The 25,301-nt window shown below is 47.1% G+C and overlaps 18 non-coding genes and 1 pseudogene across 18 annotated transcripts; all 19 read left to right on the forward strand.

Moving 5' to 3' along the window:
* The first annotated feature begins 896 nt into the window (after positions 1-896).
* On the forward strand, positions 897-1,087 carry LOC142262283 (U2 spliceosomal RNA). Its single transcript, XR_012729720.1, has one exon. It is a non-coding gene; the product is annotated as a U2 spliceosomal RNA (small nuclear RNA).
* A 1,117-nt stretch (positions 1,088-2,204) lies between these two features.
* Positions 2,205-2,395, forward strand: LOC142262228 (U2 spliceosomal RNA). Its single transcript, XR_012729670.1, has one exon. It is a non-coding gene; the product is annotated as a U2 spliceosomal RNA (small nuclear RNA).
* Positions 2,396-3,512: 1,117 nt separating this feature from the next.
* On the forward strand, positions 3,513-3,703 carry LOC142262229 (U2 spliceosomal RNA). The gene has a single exon (XR_012729671.1). It is a non-coding gene; the product is annotated as a U2 spliceosomal RNA (small nuclear RNA).
* A 1,117-nt stretch (positions 3,704-4,820) lies between these two features.
* Positions 4,821-5,011, forward strand: LOC142262230 (U2 spliceosomal RNA). Its single transcript, XR_012729672.1, has one exon. It is a non-coding gene; the product is annotated as a U2 spliceosomal RNA (small nuclear RNA).
* Positions 5,012-6,128: 1,117 nt separating this feature from the next.
* On the forward strand, positions 6,129-6,319 carry LOC142262231 (U2 spliceosomal RNA). Its single transcript, XR_012729673.1, has one exon. It is a non-coding gene; the product is annotated as a U2 spliceosomal RNA (small nuclear RNA).
* A 1,117-nt stretch (positions 6,320-7,436) lies between these two features.
* LOC142262232 (U2 spliceosomal RNA) lies at positions 7,437-7,627 on the forward strand. The gene has a single exon (XR_012729674.1). It is a non-coding gene; the product is annotated as a U2 spliceosomal RNA (small nuclear RNA).
* Positions 7,628-8,744: 1,117 nt separating this feature from the next.
* Positions 8,745-8,935, forward strand: LOC142262233 (U2 spliceosomal RNA). Its single transcript, XR_012729675.1, has one exon. It is a non-coding gene; the product is annotated as a U2 spliceosomal RNA (small nuclear RNA).
* A 1,117-nt stretch (positions 8,936-10,052) lies between these two features.
* On the forward strand, positions 10,053-10,243 carry LOC142262234 (U2 spliceosomal RNA). Its single transcript, XR_012729676.1, has one exon. It is a non-coding gene; the product is annotated as a U2 spliceosomal RNA (small nuclear RNA).
* Positions 10,244-11,360: 1,117 nt separating this feature from the next.
* Positions 11,361-11,551, forward strand: LOC142262236 (U2 spliceosomal RNA). Its single transcript, XR_012729678.1, has one exon. It is a non-coding gene; the product is annotated as a U2 spliceosomal RNA (small nuclear RNA).
* Positions 11,552-12,668: 1,117 nt separating this feature from the next.
* On the forward strand, positions 12,669-12,859 carry LOC142262238 (U2 spliceosomal RNA). The gene has a single exon (XR_012729679.1). It is a non-coding gene; the product is annotated as a U2 spliceosomal RNA (small nuclear RNA).
* A 1,322-nt stretch (positions 12,860-14,181) lies between these two features.
* Positions 14,182-14,366, forward strand: LOC142262318 (U2 spliceosomal RNA). Its single transcript, XR_012729749.1, has one exon. It is a non-coding gene; the product is annotated as a U2 spliceosomal RNA (small nuclear RNA).
* A 1,117-nt stretch (positions 14,367-15,483) lies between these two features.
* Positions 15,484-15,674, forward strand: LOC142262239 (U2 spliceosomal RNA). The gene has a single exon (XR_012729680.1). It is a non-coding gene; the product is annotated as a U2 spliceosomal RNA (small nuclear RNA).
* Positions 15,675-16,791: 1,117 nt separating this feature from the next.
* LOC142262240 (U2 spliceosomal RNA) lies at positions 16,792-16,982 on the forward strand. The gene has a single exon (XR_012729681.1). It is a non-coding gene; the product is annotated as a U2 spliceosomal RNA (small nuclear RNA).
* Positions 16,983-18,099: 1,117 nt separating this feature from the next.
* LOC142262241 (U2 spliceosomal RNA) lies at positions 18,100-18,290 on the forward strand. Its single transcript, XR_012729682.1, has one exon. It is a non-coding gene; the product is annotated as a U2 spliceosomal RNA (small nuclear RNA).
* Positions 18,291-19,407: 1,117 nt separating this feature from the next.
* Positions 19,408-19,598, forward strand: LOC142262242 (U2 spliceosomal RNA). The gene has a single exon (XR_012729683.1). It is a non-coding gene; the product is annotated as a U2 spliceosomal RNA (small nuclear RNA).
* A 1,117-nt stretch (positions 19,599-20,715) lies between these two features.
* Positions 20,716-20,906, forward strand: LOC142262243 (U2 spliceosomal RNA). Its single transcript, XR_012729684.1, has one exon. It is a non-coding gene; the product is annotated as a U2 spliceosomal RNA (small nuclear RNA).
* Positions 20,907-22,023: 1,117 nt separating this feature from the next.
* On the forward strand, positions 22,024-22,214 carry LOC142262244 (U2 spliceosomal RNA). The gene has a single exon (XR_012729685.1). It is a non-coding gene; the product is annotated as a U2 spliceosomal RNA (small nuclear RNA).
* A 1,117-nt stretch (positions 22,215-23,331) lies between these two features.
* Positions 23,332-23,522, forward strand: LOC142262245 (U2 spliceosomal RNA). Its single transcript, XR_012729686.1, has one exon. It is a non-coding gene; the product is annotated as a U2 spliceosomal RNA (small nuclear RNA).
* A 1,118-nt stretch (positions 23,523-24,640) lies between these two features.
* LOC142262330 (U2 spliceosomal RNA) lies at positions 24,641-24,767 on the forward strand (annotated as a pseudogene).
* The last annotated feature ends 534 nt before the right edge of the window (positions 24,768-25,301 follow it).

A 25,301-nucleotide genomic window follows, 5' to 3' on the forward strand; every position in this document is an offset into this window, starting at 1 on the left:
GGACAAAGTGGAGTCAGATGCTGCAGTGACCACAGGTGTGAGAGGATCTACAATTGGCATCTGGTGTTATCTCTCTGCTTCCACTCCAAATAAAGTTACCTGTTGTTACCTGAACGTCAAATACTAAGAATGGGCGGCCTATGAAAGAATTAGTACTTTCATTAAGTATACTAAACCGGCTAATTGGGAATAGACAAACTGTAAAAAGCCCTCTGAGAAAGCCCCTCTCTAACCTTTGTTAGTAAGCTTTTCTGTAGCCTGCCTGTTGATGTATTTTCGGTTTGAACAGTGCACAACATGAAGAGACGGAACACTGGCGGCTTGTCACAATGCCCCCCGATGACATCACAATAGCGCTGCTGCCTAGAAAACAAGCTGCGCAGAAGAAGTTGTTCTTTGGGTGGGAGGGTGGGCTAGTGGAAGGAGGGGGCAATCTCTTTTTTTCCCGGGTGGTAGGGGGATGACAGGAGAAGGGAAGCGGGTGGTGAGAAAGGTACAGAGGGCAGGGTTTGGGGGCTGGGAAGGAAAGGGAAAAGATTAGGGTTTGGGGATGATGAAAGGGCTTTCTACGGGTAAGGATGGCAAAGGGTGGCAGTGACGGAAAGTCAGGCAACCTGTCCTGTCCGTCTTTTTGTATCGTGAATTGGAAAGACTGCAAGGGGGAGGGGAGTTGCTTGCGCCCTAAAGGAGGAGTTATTCAGATTCATTGCAGTGGGCGGCGGCTGCAAAACGCACCATTCTTCTTGTTTTTGCTCTGCAAAGCAGCCTTTTCAAGGGTTGGCTTGGGTGACAAAATGTCTTGTGTAGGCGTGGGTTTGTCTCCCTCTCGCTCTCTCTCCCTAAGATGTGTCCGGCATAGGCCAGGGTGCCACTCGAGGCCCAAACCAATTCTGGTTATCGCTTCTCGGCCTTTTGGCTAAGATCAAGTGTAGTATCTGTTCTTATCAGTTTAATATCTGATACGTCCCCTATCTGGGGACCATATATTAAATGGATTTTTAGAACAGGGAGATGGAAAAAGAGCTTGGTCTGTCCACTCCACGCATTGACCTGGTATTGCAGTACCTCCAGGAACGGTGCACCCCTTCTTAACCCAGTTTCCAAAAGCAGAACTCGATTCACCTGATTCATATTAGCCCGATTAGCGAATTGAAATGAATTTTTATCTAACACACTTTTTACTTGCTTTATTCATCCAAATAGCAAACTCATCACCACTCAACTTCACCAACTCTGCTATGTCCCGTGCAGTATCTTGTTGTCAGTCTAATCTAGATCATGTGTAATTGAATGGAATAGATCCCTTTTGGACAAAGTGGAGTCAGATGCTGCAGTGACCACAGGTGTGAGAGGATCTACAATTGGCATCTGGTGTTATCTCTCTGCTTCCACTCCAAATAAAGTTACCTGTTGTTACCTGAACGTCAAATACTAAGAATGGGCGGCCTATGAAAGAATTAGTACTTTCATTAAGTATACTAAACCGGCTAATTGGGAATAGACAAACTGTAAAAAGCCCTCTGAGAAAGCCCCTCTCTAACCTTTGTTAGTAAGCTTTTCTGTAGCCTGCCTGTTGATGTATTTTCGGTTTGAACAGTGCACAACATGAAGAGACGGAACACTGGCGGCTTGTCACAATGCCCCCCGATGACATCACAATAGCGCTGCTGCCTAGAAAACAAGCTGCGCAGAAGAAGTTGTTCTTTGGGTGGGAGGGTGGGCTAGTGGAAGGAGGGGGCAATCTCTTTTTTTCCCGGGTGGTAGGGGGATGACAGGAGAAGGGAAGCGGGTGGTGAGAAAGGTACAGAGGGCAGGGTTTGGGGGCTGGGAAGGAAAGGGAAAAGATTAGGGTTTGGGGATGATGAAAGGGCTTTCTACGGGTAAGGATGGCAAAGGGTGGCAGTGACGGAAAGTCAGGCAACCTGTCCTGTCCGTCTTTTTGTATCGTGAATTGGAAAGACTGCAAGGGGGAGGGGAGTTGCTTGCGCCCTAAAGGAGGAGTTATTCAGATTCATTGCAGTGGGCGGCGGCTGCAAAACGCACCATTCTTCTTGTTTTTGCTCTGCAAAGCAGCCTTTTCAAGGGTTGGCTTGGGTGACAAAATGTCTTGTGTAGGCGTGGGTTTGTCTCCCTCTCGCTCTCTCTCCCTAAGATGTGTCCGGCATAGGCCAGGGTGCCACTCGAGGCCCAAACCAATTCTGGTTATCGCTTCTCGGCCTTTTGGCTAAGATCAAGTGTAGTATCTGTTCTTATCAGTTTAATATCTGATACGTCCCCTATCTGGGGACCATATATTAAATGGATTTTTAGAACAGGGAGATGGAAAAAGAGCTTGCTCTGTCCACTCCACGCATTGACCTGGTATTGCAGTACCTCCAGGAACGGTGCACCCCTTCTTAACCCAGTTTCCAAAAGCAGAACTCGATTCACCTGATTCATATTAGCCCGATTAGCGAATTGAAATGAATTTTTATCTAACACACTTTTTACTTGCTTTATTCATCCAAATAGCAAACTCATCACCACTCAACTTCACCAACTCTGCTATGTCCCGTGCAGTATCTTGTTGTCAGTCTAATCTAGATCATGTGTAATTGAATGGAATAGATCCCTTTTGGACAAAGTGGAGTCAGATGCTGCAGTGACCACAGGTGTTAGAGGATCTACAATTGGCATCTGGTGTTATCTCTCTGCTTCCACTCCAAATAAAGTTACCTGTTGTTACCTGAACGTCAAATACTAAGAATGGGCGGCCTATGAAAGAATTAGTACTTTCATTAAGTATACTAAACCGGCTAATTGGGAATAGACAAACTGTAAAAAGCCCTCTGAGAAAGCCCCTCTCTAACCTTTGTTAGTAAGCTTTTCTGTAGCCTGCCTGTTGATGTATTTTCGGTTTGAACAGTGCACAACATGAAGAGACGGAACACTGGCGGCTTGTCACAATGCCCCCCGATGACATCACAATAGCGCTGCTGCCTAGAAAACAAGCTGCGCAGAAGAAGTTGTTCTTTGGGTGGGAGGGTGGGCTAGTGGAAGGAGGGGGCAATCTCTTTTTTTCCCGGGTGGTAGGGGGATGACAGGAGAAGGGAAGCGGGTGGTGAGAAAGGTACAGAGGGCAGGGTTTGGGGGCTGGGAAGGAAAGGGAAAAGATTAGGGTTTGGGGATGATGAAAGGGCTTTCTACGGGTAAGGATGGCAAAGGGTGGCAGTGACGGAAAGTCAGGCAACCTGTCCTGTCCGTCTTTTTGTATCGTGAATTGGAAAGACTGCAAGGGGGAGGGGAGTTGCTTGCGCCCTAAAGGAGGAGTTATTCAGATTCATTGCAGTGGGCGGCGGCTGCAAAACGCACCATTCTTCTTGTTTTTGCTCTGCAAAGCAGCCTTTTCAAGGGTTGGCTTGGGTGACAAAATGTCTTGTGTAGGCGTGGGTTTGTCTCCCTCTCGCTCTCTCTCCCTAAGATGTGTCCGGCATAGGCCAGGGTGCCACTCGAGGCCCAAACCAATTCTGGTTATCGCTTCTCGGCCTTTTGGCTAAGATCAAGTGTAGTATCTGTTCTTATCAGTTTAATATCTGATACGTCCCCTATCTGGGGACCATATATTAAATGGATTTTTAGAACAGGGAGATGGAAAAAGAGCTTGCTCTGTCCACTCCACGCATTGACCTGGTATTGCAGTACCTCCAGGAACGGTGCACCCCTTCTTAACCCAGTTTCCAAAAGCAGAACTCGATTCACCTGATTCATATTAGCCCGATTAGCGAATTGAAATGAATTTTTATCTAACACACTTTTTACTTGCTTTATTCATCCAAATAGCAAACTCATCACCACTCAACTTCACCAACTCTGCTATGTCCCGTGCAGTATCTTGTTGTCAGTCTAATCTAGATCATGTGTAATTGAATGGAATAGATCCCTTTTGGACAAAGTGGAGTCAGATGCTGCAGTGACCACAGGTGTGAGAGGATCTACAATTGGCATCTGGTGTTATCTCTCTGCTTCCACTCCAAATAAAGTTACCTGTTGTTACCTGAACGTCAAATACTAAGAATGGGCGGCCTATGAAAGAATTAGTACTTTCATTAAGTATACTAAACCGGCTAATTGGGAATAGACAAACTGTAAAAAGCCCTCTGAGAAAGCCCCTCTCTAACCTTTGTTAGTAAGCTTTTCTGTAGCCTGCCTGTTGATGTATTTTCGGTTTGAACAGTGCACAACATGAAGAGACGGAACACTGGCGGCTTGTCACAATGCCCCCCGATGACATCACAATAGCGCTGCTGCCTAGAAAACAAGCTGCGCAGAAGAAGTTGTTCTTTGGGTGGGAGGGTGGGCTAGTGGAAGGAGGGGGCAATCTCTTATTTTCCCGGGTGGTAGGGGGATGACAGGAGAAGGGAAGCGGGTGGTGAGAAAGGTACAGAGGGCAGGGTTTGGGGGCTGGGAAGGAAAGGGAAAAGATTAGGGTTTGGGGATGATGAAAGGGCTTTCTACGGGTAAGGATGGCAAAGGGTGGCAGTGACGGAAAGTCAGGCAACCTGTCCTGTCCGTCTTTTTGTATCGTGAATTGGAAAGACTGCAAGGGGGAGGGGAGTTGCTTGCGCCCTAAAGGAGGAGTTATTCAGATTCATTGCAGTGGGCGGCGGCTGCAAAACGCACCATTCTTCTTGTTTTTGCTCTGCAAAGCAGCCTTTTCAAGGGTTGGCTTGGGTGACAAAATGTCTTGTGTAGGCGTGGGTTTGTCTCCCTCTCGCTCTCTCTCCCTAAGATGTGTCCGGCATAGGCCAGGGTGCCACTCGAGGCCCAAACCAATTCTGGTTATCGCTTCTCGGCCTTTTGGCTAAGATCAAGTGTAGTATCTGTTCTTATCAGTTTAATATCTGATACGTCCCCTATCTGGGGACCATATATTAAATGGATTTTTAGAACAGGGAGATGGAAAAAGAGCTTGCTCTGTCCACTCCACGCATTGACCTGGTATTGCAGTACCTCCAGGAACGGTGCACCCCTTCTTAACCCAGTTTCCAAAAGCAGAACTCGATTCACCTGATTCATATTAGCCCGATTAGCGAATTGAAATGAATTTTTATCTAACACACGTTTTACTTGCTTTATTCATCCAAATAGCAAACTCATCACCACTCAACTTCACCAACTCTGCTATGTCCCGTGCAGTATCTTGTTGTCAGTCTAATCTAGATCATGTGTAATTGAATGGAATAGATCCCTTTTGGACAAAGTGGAGTCAGATGCTGCAGTGACCACAGGTGTGAGAGGATCTACAATTGGCATCTGGTGTTATCTCTCTGCTTCCACTCCAAATAAAGTTACCTGTTGTTACCTGAACGTCAAATACTAAGAATGGGCGGCCTATGAAAGAATTAGTACTTTCATTAAGTATACTAAACCGGCTAATTGGGAATAGACAAACTGTAAAAAGCCCTCTGAGAAAGCCCCTCTCTAACCTTTGTTAGTAAGCTTTTCTGTAGCCTGCCTGTTGATGTATTTTCGGTTTGAACAGTGCACAACATGAAGAGACGGAACACTGGCGGCTTGTCACAATGCCCCCCGATGACATCACAATAGCGCTGCTGCCTAGAAAACAAGCTGCGCAGAAGAAGTTGTTCTTTGGGTGGGAGGGTGGGCTAGTGGAAGGAGGGGGCAATCTCTTTTTTTCCCGGGTGGTAGGGGGATGACAGGAGAAGGGAAGCGGGTGGTGAGAAAGGTACAGAGGGCAGGGTTTGGGGGCTGGGAAGGAAAGGGAAAAGATTAGGGTTTGGGGATGATGAAAGGGCTTTCTACGGGTAAGGATGGCAAAGGGTGGCAGTGACAGAAAGTCAGGCAACCTGTCCTGTCCGTCTTTTTGTATCGTGAATTGGAAAGACTGCAAGGGGGAGGGGAGTTGCTTGCGCCCTAAAGGAGGAGTTATTCAGATTCATTGCAGTGGGCGGCGGCTGCAAAACGCACCATTCTTCTTGTTTTTGCTCTGCAAAGCAGCCTTTTCAAGGGTTGGCTTGGGTGACAAAATGTCTTGTGTAGGCGTGGGTTTGTCTCCCTCTCGCTCTCTCTCCCTAAGATGTGTCCGGCATAGGCCAGGGTGCCACTCGAGGCCCAAACCAATTCTGGTTATCGCTTCTCGGCCTTTTGGCTAAGATCAAGTGTAGTATCTGTTCTTATCAGTTTAATATCTGATACGTCCCCTATCTGGGGACCATATATTAAATGGATTTTTAGAACAGGGAGATGGAAAAAGAGCTTGCTCTGTCCACTCCACGCATTGACCTGGTATTGCAGTACCTCCAGGAACGGTGCACCCCTTCTTAACCCAGTTTCCAAAAGCAGAACTCGATTCACCTGATTCATATTAGCCCGATTAGCGAATTGAAATGAATTTTTATCTAACACACTTTTTACTTGCTTTATTCATCCAAATAGCAAACTCATCACCACTCAACTTCACCAACTCTGCTATGTCCCGTGCAGTATCTTGTTGTCAGTCTAATCTAGATCATGTGTAATTGAATGGAATAGATCCCTTTTGGACAAAGTGGAGTCAGATGCTGCAGTGACCACAGGTGTGAGAGGATCTACAATTGGCATCTGGTGTTATCTCTCTGCTTCCACTCCAAATAAAGTTACCTGTTGTTACCTGAACGTCAAATACTAAGAATGGGCGGCCTATGAAAGAATTAGTACTTTCATTAAGTATACTAAACCGGCTAATTGGGAATAGACAAACTGTAAAAAGCCCTCTGAGAAAGCCCCTCTCTAACCTTTGTTAGTAAGCTTTTCTGTAGCCTGCCTGTTGATGTATTTTCGGTTTGAACAGTGCACAACATGAAGAGACGGAACACTGGCGGCTTGTCACAATGCCCCCCGATGACATCACAATAGCGCTGCTGCCTAGAAAACAAGCTGCGCAGAAGAAGTTGTTCTTTGGGTGGGAGGGTGGGCTAGTGGAAGGAGGGGGCAATCTCTTTTTTTCCCGGGTGGTAGGGGGATGACAGGAGAAGGGAAGCGGGTGGTGAGAAAGGTACAGAGGGCAGGGTTTGGGGGCTGGGAAGGAAAGGGAAAAGATTAGGGTTTGGGGATGATGAAAGGGCTTTCTACGGGTAAGGATGGCAAAGGGTGGCAGTGACGGAAAGTCAGGCAACCTGTCCTGTCCGTCTTTTTGTATCGTGAATTGGAAAGACTGCAAGGGGGAGGGGAGTTGCTTGCGCCCTAAAGGAGGAGTTATTCAGATTCATTGCAGTGGGCGGCGGCTGCAAAACGCACCATTCTTCTTGTTTTTGCTCTGCAAAGCAGCCTTTTCAAGGGTTGGCTTGGGTGACAAAATGTCTTGTGTAGGCGTGGGTTTGTCTCCCTCTCGCTCTCTCTCCCTAAGATGTGTCCGGCATAGGCCAGGGTGCCACTCGAGGCCCAAACCAATTCTGGTTATCGCTTCTCGGCCTTTTGGCTAAGATCAAGTGTAGTATCTGTTCTTATCAGTTTAATATCTGATACGTCCCCTATCTGGGGACCATATATTAAATGGATTTTTAGAACAGGGAGATGGAAAAAGAGCTTGCTCTGTCCACTCCACGCATTGACCTGGTATTGCAGTACCTCCAGGAACGGTGCACCCCTTCTTAACCCAGTTTCCAAAAGCAGAACTCGATTCACCTGATTCATATTAGCCCGATTAGCGAATTGAAATGAATTTTTATCTAACACACTTTTTACTTGCTTTATTCATCCAAATAGCAAACTCATCACCACTCAACTTCACCAACTCTGCTATGTCCCGTGCAGTATCTTGTTGTCAGTCTAATCTAGATCATGTGTAATTGAATGGAATAGATCCCTTTTGGACAAAGTAGAGTCAGATGCTGCAGTGACCACAGGTGTGAGAGGATCTACAATTGGCATCTGGTGTTATCTCTCTGCTTCCACTCCAAATAAAGTTACCTGTTGTTACCTGAACGTCAAATACTAAGAATGGGCGGCCTATGAAAGAATTAGTACTTTCATTAAGTATACTAAACCGGCTAATTGGGAATAGACAAACTGTAAAAAGCCCTCTGAGAAAGCCCCTCTCTAACCTTTGTTAGTAAGCTTTTCTGTAGCCTGCCTGTTGATGTATTTTCGGTTTGAACAGTGCACAACATGAAGAGACGGAACACTGGCGGCTTGTCACAATGCCCCCCGATGACATCACAATAGCGCTGCTGCCTAGAAAACAAGCTGCGCAGAAGAAGTTGTTCTTTGGGTGGGAGGGTGGGCTAGTGGAAGGAGGGGGCAATCTCTTTTTTTCCCGGGTGGTAGGGGGATGACAGGAGAAGGGAAGCGGGTGGTGAGAAAGGTACAGAGGGCAGGGTTTGGGGGCTGGGAAGGAAAGGGAAAAGATTAGGGTTTGGGGATGATGAAAGGGCTTTCTACGGGTAAGGATGGCAAAGGGTGGCAGTGACGGAAAGTCAGGCAACCTGTCCTGTCCGTCTTTTTGTATCGTGAATTGGAAAGACTGCAAGGGGGAGGGGAGTTGCTTGCGCCCTAAAGGAGGAGTTATTCAGATTCATTGCAGTGGGCGGCGGCTGCAAAACGCACCATTCTTCTTGTTTTTGCTCTGCAAAGCAGCCTTTTCAAGGGTTGGCTTGGGTGAGAAAATGTCTTGTGTAGGCGTGGGTTTGTCTCCCTCTCGCTCTCTCTCCCTAAGATGTGTCCGGCATAGGCCAGGGTGCCACTCGAGGCCCAAACCAATTCTGGTTATCGCTTCTCGGCCTTTTGGCTAAGATCAAGTGTAGTATCTGTTCTTATCAGTTTAATATCTGATACGTCCCCTATCTGGGGACCATATATTAAATGGATTTTTAGAACAGGGAGATGGAAAAAGAGCTTGCTCTGTCCACTCCACGCATTGACCTGGTATTGCAGTACCTCCAGGAACGGTGCACCCCTTCTTAACCCAGTTTCCAAAAGCAGAACTCGATTCACCTGATTCATATTAGCCCGATTAGCGAATTGAAATGAATTTTTATCTAACACACTTTTTACTTGCTTTATTCATCCAAATAGCAAACTCATCACCACTCAACTTCACCAACTCTGCTATGTCCCGTGCAGTATCTTGTTGTCAGTCTAATCTAGATCATGTGTAATTGAATGGAATAGATCCCTTTTGGACAAAGTGGAGTCAGATGCTGCAGTGACCACAGGTGTGAGAGGATCTACAATTGGCATCTGGTGTTATCTCTCTGCTTCCACTCCAAATAAAGTTACCTGTTGTTACCTGAACGTCAAATACTAAGAATGGGCGGCCTATGAAAGAATTAGTACTTTCATTAAGTATACTAAACCGGCTAATTGGGAATAGACAAACTGTAAAAAGCCCTCTGAGAAAGCCCCTCTCTAACCTTTGTTAGTAAGCTTTTCTGTAGCCTGCCTGTTGATGTATTTTCGGTTTGAACAGTGCACAACATGAAGAGACGGAACACTGGCGGCTTGTCACAATGCCCCCCGATGACATCACAATAGCGCTGCTGCCTAGAAAACAAGCTGCGCAGAAGAAGTTGTTCTTTGGGTGGGAGGGTGGGCTAGTGGAAGGAGGGGGCAATCTCTTTTTTTCCCGGGTGGTAGGGGGATGACAGGAGAAGGGAAGCGGGTGGTGAGAAAGGTACAGAGGGCAGGGTTTGGGGGCTGGGAAGGAAAGGGAAAAGATTAGGGTTTGGGGATGATGAAAGGGCTTTCTACGGGTAAGGATGGCAAAGGGTGGCAGTGACGGAAAGTCAGGCAACCTGTCCTGTCCGTCTTTTTGTATCGTGAATTGGAAAGACTGCAAGGGGGAGGGGAGTTGCTTGCGCCCTAAAGGAGGAGTTATTCAGATTCATTGCAGTGGACGGCGGCTGCAAAACGCACCATTCTTCTTGTTTTTGCTCTGCAAAGCAGCCTTTTCAAGGGTTGGCTTGGGTGACAAAATGTCTTGTGTAGGCGTGGGTTTGTCTCCCTCTCGCTCTCTCTCCCTAAGATGTGTCCGGCATAGGCCAGGGTGCCACTCGAGGCCCAAACCAATTCTGGTTATCGCTTCTCGGCCTTTTGGCTAAGATCAAGTGTAGTATCTGTTCTTATCAGTTTAATATCTGATACGTCCCCTATCTGGGGACCATATATTAAATGGATTTTTAGAACAGGGAGATGGAAAAAGAGCTTGCTCTGTCCACTCCACGCATTGACCTGGTATTGCAGTACCTCCAGGAACGGTGCACCCCTTCTTAACCCAGTTTCCAAAAGCAGAACTCGATTCACCTGATTCATATTAGCCCGATTAGCGAATTGAAATGAATTTTTATCTAACACACTTTTTACTTGCTTTATTCATCCAAATAGCAAACTCATCACCACTCAACTTCACCAACTCTGCTATGTCCCGTGCAGTATCTTGTTGTCAGTCTAATCTAGATCATGTGTAATTGAATGGAATAGATCCCTTTTGGACAAAGTGGAGTCAGATGCTGCAGTGACCACAGGTGTGAGAGGATCTACAATTGGCATCTGGTGTTATCTCTCTGCTTCCACTCCAAATAAAGTTACCTGTTGTTACCTGAACGTCAAATACTAAGAATGGGCGGCCTATGAAAGAATTAGTACTTTCATTAAGTATACTAAACCGGCTAATTGGGAATAGACAAACTGTAAAAAGCCCTCTGAGAAAGCCCCTCTCTAACCTTTGTTAGTAAGCTTTTCTGTAGCCTGCCTGTTGATGTATTTTCGGTTTGAACAGTGCACAACATGAAGAGACGGAACACTGGCGGCTTGTCACAATGCCCCCCGATGACATCACAATAGCGCTGCTGCCTAGAAAACAAGCTGCGCAGAAGAAGTTGTTCTTTGGGTGGGAGGGTGGGCTAGTGGAAGGAGGGGGCAATCTCTTTTTTTCCCGGGTGGTAGGGGGATGACAGGAGAAGGGAAGCGGGTGGTGAGAAAGGTACAGAGGGCAGGGTTTGGGGGCTGGGAAGGAAAGGGAAAAGATTAGGGTTTGGGGATGATGAAAGGGCTTTCTACGGGTAAGGATGGCAAAGGGTGGCAGTGACGGAAAGTCAGGCAACCTGTCCTGTCCGTCTTTTTGTATCGTGAATTGGAAAGACTGCAAGGGGGAGGGGAGTTGCTTGCGCCCTAAAGGAGGAGTTATTCAGATTCATTGCAGTGGGCGGCGGCTGCAAAACGCACCATTCTTCTTGTTTTTGCTCTGCAAAGCAGCCTTTTCAAGGGTTGGCTTGGGTGACAAAATGTCTTGTGTAGGCGTGGGTTTGTCTCCCTCTCGCTCTCTCTCCCTAAGATGTGTCCGGCATAGGCCAGGGTGCCACTCGAGGCCCAAACCAATTCTGGTTATCGCTTCTCGGCCTTTTGGCTAAGATCAAGTGTAGTATCTGTTCTTATCAGTTTAATATCTGATACGTCCCCTATCTGGGGACCATATATTAAATGGATTTTTAGAACAGGGAGATGGAAAAAGAGCTTGCTCTGTCCACTCCACGCATTGACCTGGTATTGCAGTACCTCCAGGAACGGTGCACCCCTTCTTAACCCAGTTTCCAAAAGCAGAACTCGATTCACCTGATTCATATTAGCCCGATTAGCGAATTGAAATGAATTTTTATCTAACACACTTTTTACTTGCTTTATTCATCCAAATAGCAAACTCATCACCACTCAACTTCACCAACTCTGCTATGTCCCGTGCAGTATCTTGTTGTCAGTCTAATCTAGATCATGTGTAATTGAATGGAATAGATCCCTTTTGGACAAAGTGGAGTCAGATGCTGCAGTGACCACAGGTGTGAGAGGATCTACAATTGGCATCTGGTGTTATCTCTCTGCTTCCACTCCAAATAAAGTTACCTGTTGTTACCTGAACGTCAAATACTAAGAATGGGCGGCCTATGAAAGAATTAGTACTTTCATTAAGTATACTAAACCGGCTAATTGGGAATAGACAAACTGTAAAAAGCCCTCTGAGAAAGCCCCTCTCTAACCTTTGTTAGTAAGCTTTTCTGTAGCCTGCCTGTTGATGTATTTTCGGTTTGAACAGTGCACAACATGAAGAGACGGAACACTGGCGGCTTGTCACAATGCCCCCCGATGACATCACAATAGCGCTGCTGCCTAGAAAACAAGCTGCGCAGAAGAAGTTGTTCTTTGGGTGGGAGGGTGGGCTAGTGGAAGGAGGGGGCAATCTCTTTTTTTCCCGGGTGGTAGGGGGATGACAGGAGAAGGGAAGCGGGTGGTGAGAAAGGTACAGAGGGCAGGGTTTGGGGGCTGGGAAGGAAAGGGAAAAGATTAGGGTTTGGGGATGATGAAAGGGCTTTCTACGGGTAAGGATGGCAAAGGGTGGCAGTGACGGAAAGTCAGGCAACCTGTCCTGTCCGTCTTTTTGTATCGTGAATTGGAAAGACTGCAAGGGGGAGGGGAGTTGCTTGCGCCCTAAAGGAGGAGTTATTCAGATTCATTGCAGTGGGCGGCGGCTGCAAAACGCACCATTCTTCTTGTTTTTGCTCTGCAAAGCAGCCTTTTCAAGGGTTGGCTTGGGTGACAAAATGTCTTGTGTAGGCGTGGGTTTGTCTCCCTCTCGCTCTCTCTCCCTAAGATGTGTCCGGCATAGGCCAGGGTGCCACTCGAGGCCCAAACCAATTCTGGTTATCGCTTCTCGGCCTTTTGGCTAAGATCAAGTGTAGTATCTGTTCTTATCAGTTTAATATCTGATACGTCCCCTATCTGGGGACCATATATTAAATGGATTTTTAGAACAGGGAGATGGAAAAAGAGCTTGCTCTGTCCACTCCACGCATTGACCTGGTATTGCAGTACCTCCAGGAACGGTGCACCCCTTCTTAACCCAGTTTCCAAAAGCAGAACTCGATTCACCTGATTCATATTAGCCCGATTAGCGAATTGAAATGAATTTTTATCTAACACACTTTTTACTTGCTTTATTCATCCAAATAGCAAACTCATCACCACTCAACTTCACCAACTCTGCTATGTCCCGTGCAGTATCTTGTTGTCAGTCTAATCTAGATCATGTGTAATTGAATGGAATAGATCCCTTTTGGACAAAGTGGAGTCAGATGCTGCAGTGACCACAGGTGTGAGAGGATCTACAATTGGCATCTGGTGTTATCTCTCTGCTTCCACTCCAAATAAAGTTACCTGTTGTTACCTGAACGTCAAATACTAAGAATGGGCGGCCTATGAAAGAATTAGTACTTTCATTAAGTATACTAAACCGGCTAATTGGGAATAGACAAACTGTAAAAAGCCCTCTGAGAAAGCCCCTCTCTAACCTTTGTTAGTAAGCTTTTCTGTAGCCTGCCTGTTGATGTATTTTCGGTTTGAACAGTGCACAACATGAAGAGACGGAACACTGGCGGCTTGTCACAATGCCCCCCGATGACATCACAATAGCGCTGCTGCCTAGAAAACAAGCTGCGCAGAAGAAGTTGTTCTTTGGGTGGGAGGGTGGGCTAGTGGAAGGAGGGGGCAATCTCTTTTTTTCCCGGGTGGTAGGGGGATGACAGGAGAAGGGAAGCGGGTGGTGAGAAAGGTACAGAGGGCAGGGTTTGGGGGCTGGGAAGGAAAGGGAAAAGATTAGGGTTTGGGGATGATGAAAGGGCTTTCTACGGGTAAGGATGGCAAAGGGTGGCAGTGACGGAAAGTCAGGCAACCTGTCCTGTCCGTCTTTTTGTATCGTGAATTGGAAAGACTGCAAGGGGGAGGGGAGTTGCTTGCGCCCTAAAGGAGGAGTTATTCAGATTCATTGCAGTGGGCGGCGGCTGCAAAACGCACCATTCTTCTTGTTTTTGCTCTGCAAAGCAGCCTTTTCAAGGGTTGGCTTGGGTGACAAAATGTCTTGTGTAGGCGTGGGTTTGTCTCCCTCTCGCTCTCTCTCCCTAAGATGTGTCCGGCATAGGCCAGGGTGCCACTCGAGGCCCAAACCAATTCTGGTTATCGCTTCTCGGCCTTTTGGCTAAGATCAAGTGTAGTCCCTTCATTGGGTTTGCCTTGGTCTTGGCTGGGAGGGGCCCGGGCTTGCACAACCGCCGGCCTCGGGGATTGTTGCGCCTTTTGGTGCTTACGTCCCCTTATGGCTGGTGGTTCCCGGGCTCGGGAGGCGATCACCTGCGGCACTGCGCTTTTGTGTGGTGGCCGATGACCGTTTTCTGAAAATTGCGGATGAAATCTCATCTGTTCTTATCAGTTTAATATCTGATACGTCCCCTATCTGGGGACCATATATTAAATGGATTTTTAGAACAGGGAGATGGAAAAAGAGCTTGCTCTGTCCACTCCACGCATTGACCTGGTATTGCAGTACCTCCAGGAACGGTGCACCCCTTCTTAACCCAGTTTCCAAAAGCAGAACTCGATTCACCTGATTCATATTAGCCCGATTAGCGAATTGAAATGAATTTTTATCTAACACACTTTTTACTTGCTTTATTCATCCAAATAGCAAACTCATCACCACTCAACTTCACCAACTCTGCTATGTCCCGTGCAGTATCTTGTTGTCAGTCTAATCTAGATCATGTGTAATTGAATGGAATAGATCCCTTTTGGACAAAGTGGAGTCAGATGCTGCAGTGACCACAGGTGTGAGAGGATCTACAATTGGCATCTGGTGTTATCTCTCTGCTTCCACTCCAAATAAAGTTACCTGTTGTTACCTGAACGTCAAATACTAAGAATGGGCGGCCTATGAAAGAATTAGTACTTTCATTAAGTATACTAAACCGGCTAATTGGGAATAGACAAACTGTAAAAAGCCCTCTGAGAAAGCCCCTCTCTAACCTTTGTTAGTAAGCTTTTCTGTAGCCTGCCTGTTGATGTATTTTCGGTTTGAACAGTGCACAACATGAAGAGACGGAACACTGGCGGCTTGTCACAATGCCCCCCGATGACATCACAATAGCGCTGCTGCCTAGAAAACAAGCTGCGCAGAAGAAGTTGTTCTTTGGGTGGGAGGGTGGGCTAGTGGAAGGAGGGGGCAATCTCTTTTTTTCCCGGGTGGTAGGGGGATGACAGGAGAAGGGAAGCGGGTGGTGAGAAAGGTACAGAGGGCAGGGTTTGGGGGCTGGGAAGGAAAGGGAAAAGATTAGGGTTTGGGGATGATGAAAGGGCTTTCTACGGGTAAGGATGGCAAAGGGTGGCAGTGACGGAAAGTCAGGCAACCTGTCCTGTCCGTCTTTTTGTATCGTGAATTGGAAAGACTGCAAGGGGGAGGGGAGTTGCTTGCGCCCTAAAGGAGGAGTTATTCAGATTCATTGCAGTGGGCGGCGGCTGCAAAACGCACCATTCTTCTTGTTTTTGCTCTGCAAAGCAGCCTTTTCAAGGGTTGGCTTGGGTGACAAAATGTCTTGTGTAGGCGTGGGTTTGTCTCCCTCTCGCTCTCTCTCCCTAAGATGTGTCCGGCATAGGCCAGGGTGCCACTCGAGGCCCAAACCAATTCTGGTTATCGCTTCTCGGCCTTTTGGCTAAGATCAAGTGTAGTATCTGTTCTTATCAGTTTAATATCTGATACGTCCCCTATCTGGGGACCATATATTAAATGGATTTTTAGAACAGGGAGATGGAAAAAGAGCTTGCTCTGTCCACTCCACGCATTGACCTGGTATTGCAGTACCTCCAGGAACGGTGCACCCCTTCTTAACCCAGTTTCCAAAAGCAGAACTCGATTCACCTGATTCATATTAGCCCGATTAGCGAATTGAAATGAATTTTTATCTAACACACTTTTTACTTGCTTTATTCATCCAAATAGCAAACTCATCACCACTCAACTTCACCAACTCTGCTATGTCCCGTGCAGTATCTTGTTGTCAGTCTAATCTAGATCATGTGTAATTGAATGGAATAGATCCCTTTTGGACAAAGTGGAGTCAGATGCTGCAGTGACCACAGGTGTGAGAGGATCTACAATTGGCATCTGGTGTTATCTCTCTGCTTCCACTCCAAATAAAGTTACCTGTTGTTACCTGAACGTCAAATACTAAGAATGGGCAGCCTATGAAAGAATTAGTACTTTCATTAAGTATACTAAACCGGCTAATTGGGAATAGACAAACTGTAAAAAGCCCTCTGAGAAAGCCCCTCTCTAACCTTTGTTAGTAAGCTTTTCTGTAGCCTGCCTGTTGATGTATTTTCGGTTTGAACAGTGCACAACATGAAGAGACGGAACACTGGCGGCTTGTCACAATGCCCCCCGATGACATCACAATAGCGCTGCTGCCTAGAAAACAAGCTGCGCAGAAGAAGTTGTTCTTTGGGTGGGAGGGTGGGCTAGTGGAAGGAGGGGGCAATCTCTTTTTTTCCCGGGTGGTAGGGGGATGACAGGAGAAGGGAAGCGGGTGGTGAGAAAGGTACAGAGGGCAGGGTTTGGGGGCTGGGAAGGAAAGGGAAAAGATTAGGGTTTGGGGATGATGAAAGGGCTTTCTACGGGTAAGGATGGCAAAGGGTGGCAGTGACGGAAAGTCAGGCAACCTGTCCTGTCCGTCTTTTTGTATCGTGAATTGGAAAGACTGCAAGGGGGAGGGGAGTTGCTTGCGCCCTAAAGGAGGAGTTATTCAGATTCATTGCAGTGGGCGGCGGCTGCAAAACGCACCATTCTTCTTGTTTTTGCTCTGCAAAGCAGCCTTTTCAAGGGTTGGCTTGGGTGACAAAATGTCTTGTGTAGGCGTGGGTTTGTCTCCCTCTCGCTCTCTCTCCCTAAGATGTGTCCGGCATAGGCCAGGGTGCCACTCGAGGCCCAAACCAATTCTGGTTATCGCTTCTCGGCCTTTTGGCTAAGATCAAGTGTAGTATCTGTTCTTATCAGTTTAATATCTGATACGTCCCCTATCTGGGGACCATATATTAAATGGATTTTTAGAACAGGGAGATGGAAAAAGAGCTTGCTCTGTCCACTCCACGCATTGACCTGGTATTGCAGTACCTCCAGGAACGGTGCACCCCTTCTTAACCCAGTTTCCAAAAGCAGAACTCGATTCACCTGATTCATATTAGCCCGATTAGCGAATTGAAATGAATTTTTATCTAACACACTTTTTACTTGCTTTATTCATCCAAATAGCAAACTCATCACCACTCAACTTCACCAACTCTGCTATGTCCCGTGCAGTATCTTGTTGTCAGTCTAATCTAGATCATGTGTAATTGAATGGAATAGATCCCTTTTGGACAAAGTGGAGTCAGATGCTGCAGTGACCACAGGTGTGAGAGGATCTACAATTGGCATCTGGTGTTATCTCTCTGCTTCCACTCCAAATAAAGTTACCTGTTGTTACCTGAACGTCAAATACTAAGAATGGGCGGCCTATGAAAGAATTAGTACTTTCATTAAGTATACTAAACCGGCTAATTGGGAATAGACAAACTGTAAAAAGCCCTCTGAGAAAGCCCCTCTCTAACCTTTGTTAGTAAGCTTTTCTGTAGCCTGCCTGTTGATGTATTTTCGGTTTGAACAGTGCACAACATGAAGAGACGGAACACTGGCGGCTTGTCACAATGCCCCCCGATGACATCACAATAGCGCTGCTGCCTAGAAAACAAGCTGCGCAGAAGAAGTTGTTCTTTGGGTGGGAGGGTGGGCTAGTGGAAGGAGGGGGCAATCTCTTTTTTTCCCGGGTGGTAGGGGGATGACAGGAGAAGGGAAGCGGGTGGTGAGAAAGGTACAGAGGGCAGGGTTTGGGGGCTGGGAAGGAAAGGGAAAAGATTAGGGTTTGGGGATGATGAAAGGGCTTTCTACGGGTAAGGATGGCAAAGGGTGGCAGTGACGGAAAGTCAGGCAACCTGTCCTGTCCGTCTTTTTGTATCGTGAATTGGAAAGACTGCAAGGGGGAGGGGAGTTGCTTGCGCCCTAAAGGAGGAGTTATTCAGATTCATTGCAGTGGGCGGCGGCTGCAAAACGCACCATTCTTCTTGTTTTTGCTCTGCAAAGCAGCCTTTTCAAGGGTTGGCTTGGGTGACAAAATGTCTTGTGTAGGCGTGGGTTTGTCTCCCTCTCGCTCTCTCTCCCTAAGATGTGTCCGGCATAGGCCAGGGTGCCACTCGAGGCCCAAACCAATTCTGGTTATCGCTTCTCGGCCTTTTGGCTAAGATCAAGTGTAGTATCTGTTCTTATCAGTTTAATATCTGATACGTCCCCTATCTGGGGACCATATATTAAATGGATTTTTAGAACAGGGAGATGGAAAAAGAGCTTGCTCTGTCCACTCCACGCATTGACCTGGTATTGCAGTACCTCCAGGAACGGTGCACCCCTTCTTAACCCAGTTTCCAAAAGCAGAACTCGATTCACCTGATTCATATTAGCCCGATTAGCGAATTGAAATGAATTTTTATCTAACACACTTTTTACTTGCTTTATTCATCCAAATAGCAAACTCATCACCACTCAACTTCACCAACTCTGCTATGTCCCGTGCAGTATCTTGTTGTCAGTCTAATCTAGATCATGTGTAATTGAATGGAATAGATCCCTTTTGGACAAAGTGGAGTCAGATGCTGCAGTGACCACAGGTGTGAGAGGATCTACAATTGGCATCTGGTGTTATCTCTCTGCTTCCACTCCAAATAAAGTTACCTGTTGTTACCTGAACGTCAAATACTAAGAATGGGCGGCCTATGAAAGAATTAGTACTTTCATTAAGTATACTAAACCGGCTAATTGGGAATAGACAAACTGTAAAAAGCCCTCTGAGAAAGCCCCTCTCTAACCTTTGTTAGTAAGCTTTTCTGTAGCCTGCCTGTTGATGTATTTTCGGTTTGAACAGTGCACAACATGAAGAGACGGAACACTGGCGGCTTGTCACAATGCCCCCCGATGACATCACAATAGCGCTGCTGCCTAGAAAACAAGCTGCGCAGAAGAAGTTGTTCTTTGGGTGGGAGGGTGGGCTAGTGGAAGGAGGGGGCAATCTCTTTTTTTCCCGGGTGGTAGGGGGATGACAGGAGAAGGGAAGCGGGTGGTGAGAAAGGTACAGAGGGCAGGGTTTGGGGGCTGGGAAGGAAAGGGAAAAGATTAGGGTTTGGGGATGATGAAAGGGCTTTCTACGGGTAAGGATGGCAAAGGGTGGCAGTGACGGAAAGTCAGGCAACCTGTCCTGTCCGTCTTTTTGTATCGTGAATTGGAAAGACTGCAAGGGGGAGGGGAGTTGCTTGCGCCCTAAAGGAGGAGTTATTCAGATTCATTGCAGTGGGCGGCGGCTGCAAAACGCACCATTCTTCTTGTTTTTGCTCTGCAAAGCAGCCTTTTCAAGGGTTGGCTTGGGTGACAAAATGTCTTGTGTAGGCGTGGGTTTGTCTCCCTCTCGCTCTCTCTCCCTAAGATGTGTCCGGCATAGGCCAGGGTGCCACTCGAGGCCCAAACCAATTCTGGTTATCGCTTCTCGGCCTTTTGGCTAAGATCAAGTGTAGTATCTGTTCTTATCAGTTTAATATCTGATACGTCCCCTATCTGGGGACCATATATTAAATGGATTTTTAGAACAGGGAGATGGAAAAAGAGCTTGCTCTGTCCACTCCACGCATTGACCTGGTATTGCAGTACCTCCAGGAACGGTGCACCCCTTCTTAACCCAGTTTCCAAAAGCAGAACTCGATTCACCTGATTCATATTAGCCCGATTAGCGAATTGAAATGAATTTTTATCTAACACACTTTTTACTTGCTTTATTCATCCAAATAGCAAACTCATCACCACTCAACTTCACCAACTCTGCTATGTCCCGTGCAGTATCTTGTTGTCAGTCTAATCTAGATCATGTGTAATTGAATGGAATAGATCCCTTTTGGACAAAGTGGAGTCAGATGCTGTAGTGACCACAGGTGTGAGAGGATCTACAATTGGCATCTGGTGTTATCTCTCTGCTTCCACTCCAAATAAAGTTACCTGTTGTTACCTGAACGTCAAATACTAAGAATGGGCGGCCTATGAAAGAATTAGTACTTTCATTAAGTATACTAAACCGGCTAATTGGGAATAGACAAACTGTAAAAAGCCCTCTGAGAAAGCCCCTCTCTAACCTTTGTTAGTAAGCTTTTCTGTAGCCTGCCTGTTGATGTATTTTCGGTTTGAACAGTGCACAACATGAAGAGATGGAACACTGGCGGCTTGTCACAATGCCACCCAATGACATCACAATAGCGCTGCTGCCTAGAAAACAAGCTGCGCAGAAGAAGTTGTTCTTTGGGTGGGAGGGTGGGCTAGTGGAAGGAGGGGGCAATCTCTTTTTTTCCCGGGTGGTAGGGGGATGACAGGAGAAGGGAAGCGGGTGGTGAGAAAGGTACAGAGGGCAGGGTTTGGGGGCTGGGAAGGAAAGGGAAAAGATTAGGGTTTGGGGATGATGAAAGGGCTTTCTACGGGTAAGGATGGCAAAGGGTGGCAGTGACGGAAAGTCAGGCAACCTGTCCTGTCCGTCTTTTTGTATCGTGAATTGGAAAGACTGCAAGGGGGAGGGGAGTTGCTTGCGCCCTAAAGGAGGAGTTATTCAGATTCATTGCAGTGGGCGGCGGCTGCAAAACGCACCATTCTTCTTGTTTTTGCTCTGCAAAGCAGCCTTTTCAAGGGTTGGCTTGGGTGACAAAATGTCTTGTGTAGGCGTGGGTTTGTCTCCCTCTCTCTCTCTCTCCCTAAGATGTGTCCGGCATAGGCCAGGGTGCCACTCGAGGCCCAAACCAATTCTGGTTATCGCTTCTCGGCCTTTTGGCTAAGATCAAGTGTAGTATCTGTTCTTATCAGTTTAATATCTGATACGTCCCCTATCTGGGGACCATATATTAAATGGATTTTTAGAACAGGGAGATGGAAAAAGAGCTTGCTCTGTCCACTCCACGCATTGACCTGGTATTGCAGTACCTCCAGGAACGGTGCACCCCTTCTTAACCCAGTTTCCAAAAGCAGAACTCGATTCACCTGATTCATATTAGCCCGATTAGCGAATTGAAATGAATTTTTATCTAACACACTTTTTACTTGCTTTATTCATCCAAATAGCAAACTCATCACCACTCAACTTCACCAACTCTGCTATGTCCCGTGCAGTATCTTGTTGTCAGTCTAATCTAGATCATGTGTAATTGAATGGAATAGATCCCTTTTGGACAAAGTGGAGTCAGATGCTGCAGTGACCACAGGTGTGAGAGGATCTACAATTGGCATCTGGTGTTATCTCTCTGCTTCCACTCCAAATAAAGTTACCTGTTGTTACCTGAACGTCAAATACTAAGAATGGGCGGCCTATGAAAGAATTAGTACTTTCATTAAGTATACTAAACCGGCTAATTGGGAATAGACAAACTGTAAAAAGCCCTCTGAGAAAGCCCCTCTCTAACCTTTGTTAGTAAGCTTTTCTGTAGCCTGCCTGTTGATGTATTTTCGGTTTGAACAGTGCACAACATGAAGAGACGGAACACTGGCGGCTTGTCACAATGCCCCCCGATGACATCACAATAGCGCTGCTGCCTAGAAAACAAGCTGCGCAGAAGAAGTTGTTCTTTGGGTGGGAGGGTGGGCTAGTGGAAGGAGGGGGCAATCTCTTTTTTTCCCGGGTGGTAGGGGGATGACAGGAGAAGGGAAGCGGGTGGTGAGAAAGGTACAGAGGGCAGGGTTTGGGGGCTGGGAAGGAAAGGGAAAAGATTAGGGTTTGGGGATGATGAAAGGGCTTTCTACGGGTAAGGATGGCAAAGGGTGGCAGTGACGGAAAGTCAGGCAACCTGTCCTGTCCGTCTTTTTGTATCGTGAATTGGAAAGACTGCAAGGGGGAGGGGAGTTGCTTGCGCCCTAAAGGAGGAGTTATTCAGATTCATTGCAGTGGGCGGCGGCTGCAAAACGCACCATTCTTCTTGTTTTTGCTCTGCAAAGCAGCCTTTTCAAGGGTTGGCTTGGGTGACAAAATGTCTTGTGTAGGCGTGGGTTTGTCTCCCTCTCGCTCTCTCTCCCTAAGATGTGTCCGGCATAGGCCAGGGTGCCACTCGAGGCCCAAACCAATTCTGGTTATCGCTTCTCGGCCTTTTGGCTAAGATCAAGTGTAGTATCTGTTCTTATCAGTTTAATATCTGATACGTCCCCTATCTGGGGACCATATATTAAATGGATTTTTAGAACAGGGAGATGGAAAAAGAGCTTGCTCTGTCCACTCCACGCATTGACCTGGTATTGCAGTACCTCCAGGAACGGTGCACCCCTTCTTAACCCAGTTTCCAAAAGCAGAACTCGATTCACCTGATTCATATTAGCCCGATTAGCGAATTGAAATGAATTTTTATCTAACACACTTTTTACTTGCTTTATTCATCCAAATAGCAAACTCATCACCACTCAACTTCACCAACTCTGCTATGTCCCGTGCAGTATCTTGTTGTCAGTCTAATCTAGATCATGTGTAATTGAATGGAATAGATCCCTTTTGGACAAAGTGGAGTCAGATGCTGCAGTGACCACAGGTGTGAGAGGATCTACAATTGGCATCTGGTGTTATCTCTCTGCTTCCACTCCAAATAAAGTTACCTGTTGTTACCTGAACGTCAAATACTAAGAATGGGCGGCCTATGAAAGAATTAGTACTTTCATTAAGTATACTAAACCGGCTAATTGGGAATAGACAAACTGTAAAAAGCCCTCTGAGAAAGCCCCTCTCTAACCTTTGTTAGTAAGCTTTTCTGTAGCCTGCCTGTTGATGTATTTTCGGTTTGAACAGTGCACAACATGAAGAGACGGAACACTGGCGGCTTGTCACAATGCCCCCCGATGACATCACAATAGCGCTGCTGCCTAGAAAACAAGCTGCGCAGAAGAAGTTGTTCTTTGGGTGGGAGGGTGGGCTAGTGGAAGGAGGGGGCAATCTCTTTTTTTCCCGGGTGGTAGGGGGATGACAGGAGAAGGGAAGCGGGTGGTGAGAAAGGTACAGAGGGCAGGGTTTGGGGGCTGGGAAGGAAAGGGAAAAGATTAGGGTTTGGGGATGATGAAAGGGCTTTCTACGGGTAAGGATGGCAAAGGGTGGCAGTGACGGAAAGTCAGGCAACCTGTCCTGTCCGTCTTTTTGTATCGTGAATTGGAAAGACTGCAAGGGGGAGGGGAGTTGCTTGCGCCCTAAAGGAGGAGTTATTCAGATTCATTGCAGTGGGCGGCGGCTGCAAAACGCACCATTCTTCTTGTTTTTGCTCTGCAAAGCAGCCTTTTCAAGGGTTGGCTTGGGTGACAAAATGTCTTGTGTAGGCGTGGGTTTGTCTCCCTCTCGCTCTCTCTCCCTAAGATGTGTCCGGCATAGGCCAGGGTGCCACTCGAGGCCCAAACCAATTCTGGTTATCGCTTCTCGGCCTTTTGGCTAAGATCAAGTGTAGTATCTGTTCTTATCAGTTTAATATCTGATACGTCCCCTATCTGGGGACCATATATTAAATGGATTTTTAGAACAGGGAGATGGAAAAAGAGCTTGCTCTGTCCACTCCACGCATTGACCTGGTATTGCAGTACCTCCAGGAACGGTGCACCCCTTCTTAACCCAGTTTCCAAAAGCAGAACTCGATTCACCTGATTCATATTAGCCCGATTAGCGAATTGAAATGAATTTTTATCTAACACACTTTTTACTTGCTTTATTCATCCAAATAGCAAACTCATCACCACTCAACTTCACCAACTCTGCTATGTCCCGTGCAGTATCTTGTTGTCAGTCTAATCTAGATCATGTGTAATTGAATGGAATAGATCCCTTTTGGACAAAGTGGAGTCAGATGCTGCAGTGACCACAGGTGTGAGAGGATCTACAATTGGCATCTGGTGTTATCTCTCTGCTTCCACTCCAAATAAAGTTACCTGTTGTTACCTGAACGTCAAATACTAAGAATGGGCGGCCTATGAAAGAATTAGTACTTTCATTAAGTATACTAAACCGGCTAATTGGGAATAGACAAACTGTAAAAAGCCCTCTGAGAAAGCCCCTCTCTAACCTTTGTTAGTAAGCTTTTCTGTAGCCTGCCTGTTGATGTATTTTCGGTTTGAACAGTGCACAACATGAAGAGACGGAACACTGGCGGCTTGTCACAATGCCCCCCGATGACATCACAATAGCGCTGCTGCCTAGAAAACAAGCTGCGCAGAAGAAGTTGTTCTTTGGGTGGGAGGGTGGGCTAGTGGAAGGAGGGGGGCAATCTCTTTTTTTCCCGGGTGGTAGGGGGATGACAGGAGAAGGGAAGCGGGTGGTGAGAAAGGTACAGAGGGCAGGGTTTGGGGGCTGGGAAGGAAAGGGAAAAGATTAGGGTTTGGGGATGATGAAAGGGCTTTCTACGGGTAAGGATGGCAAAGGGTGGCAGTGACGGAAAGTCAGGCAACCTGTCCTGTCCGTCTTTTTGTATCGTGAATTGGAAAGACTGCAAGGGGGAGGGGAGTTGCTTGCGCCCTAAAGGAGGAGTTATTCAGATTCATTGCAGTGGGCGGCGGCTGCAAAACGCACCATTCTTCTTGTTTTTGCTCTGCAAAGCAGCCTTTTCAAGGGTTGGCTTGGGTGACAAAATGTCTTGTGTAGGCGTGGGTTTGTCTCCCTCTCGCTCTCTCTCCCTAAGATGTGTCCGGCATAGGCCAGGGTGCCACTCGAGGCCCAAACCAATTCTGGTTATCGCTTCTCGGCCTTTTGGCTAAGATCAAGTGTAGTATCTGTGAGGCTCGGCAGATGCAATGCACACTGGAAGGTTGCGCTTGCTAGTACTCTTGATGTATAGTATATTCATCTAGAGGAAAACATGGCCCTACCAGGATCGAGGCTATTAGACTGAGTAAGTGTGGGGGCTATGGTGCAATGTGCCCCAGGACTGACGACCCTGGAGTGAGTCTGAGCTTGCTGGCTTGGGACCCCGGCGAGCCTTGGGCTCTGTAGCACACCGTACCTTGCCCTTTCATACTTTCTGAGCATATTGCTCTATCCCGGCCTTCTGGCTAGGAAGGGAAATTTTTATAATCATGGTCGGAGGTCCGTTCAGCTTTGGGCTGAGAAACCAACACCCGGTTGGAGGTCCGGGTCAGCTTCGGCTGAGAAACCAACACCCGGTTGGAGGTCTGGGTCAGCTTCGGCTGAGAAACCAACACCCGGTTGGAGGTCCGGGTCAGCTTCGGCTGAGAAACCAACACCCGGTTGGAGGTCCGGTTAGCCTTGGGCTGAGAAACCAACACCGGTTGACGGTCCGGGCAGTTTCGGCTGCGAAACCAACAACTAGTAGCTCTCTACTCCACTTGGGTAAGATGCCTGGGTGGACGCTGGGAGCAACGACAAGGCTCAACC

This window comes from Anomaloglossus baeobatrachus, unplaced genomic scaffold (assembly GCF_048569485.1).
Source record: "Anomaloglossus baeobatrachus isolate aAnoBae1 unplaced genomic scaffold, aAnoBae1.hap1 Scaffold_243, whole genome shotgun sequence".
Taxonomy (NCBI): domain Eukaryota; kingdom Metazoa; phylum Chordata; class Amphibia; order Anura; family Aromobatidae; genus Anomaloglossus; species Anomaloglossus baeobatrachus.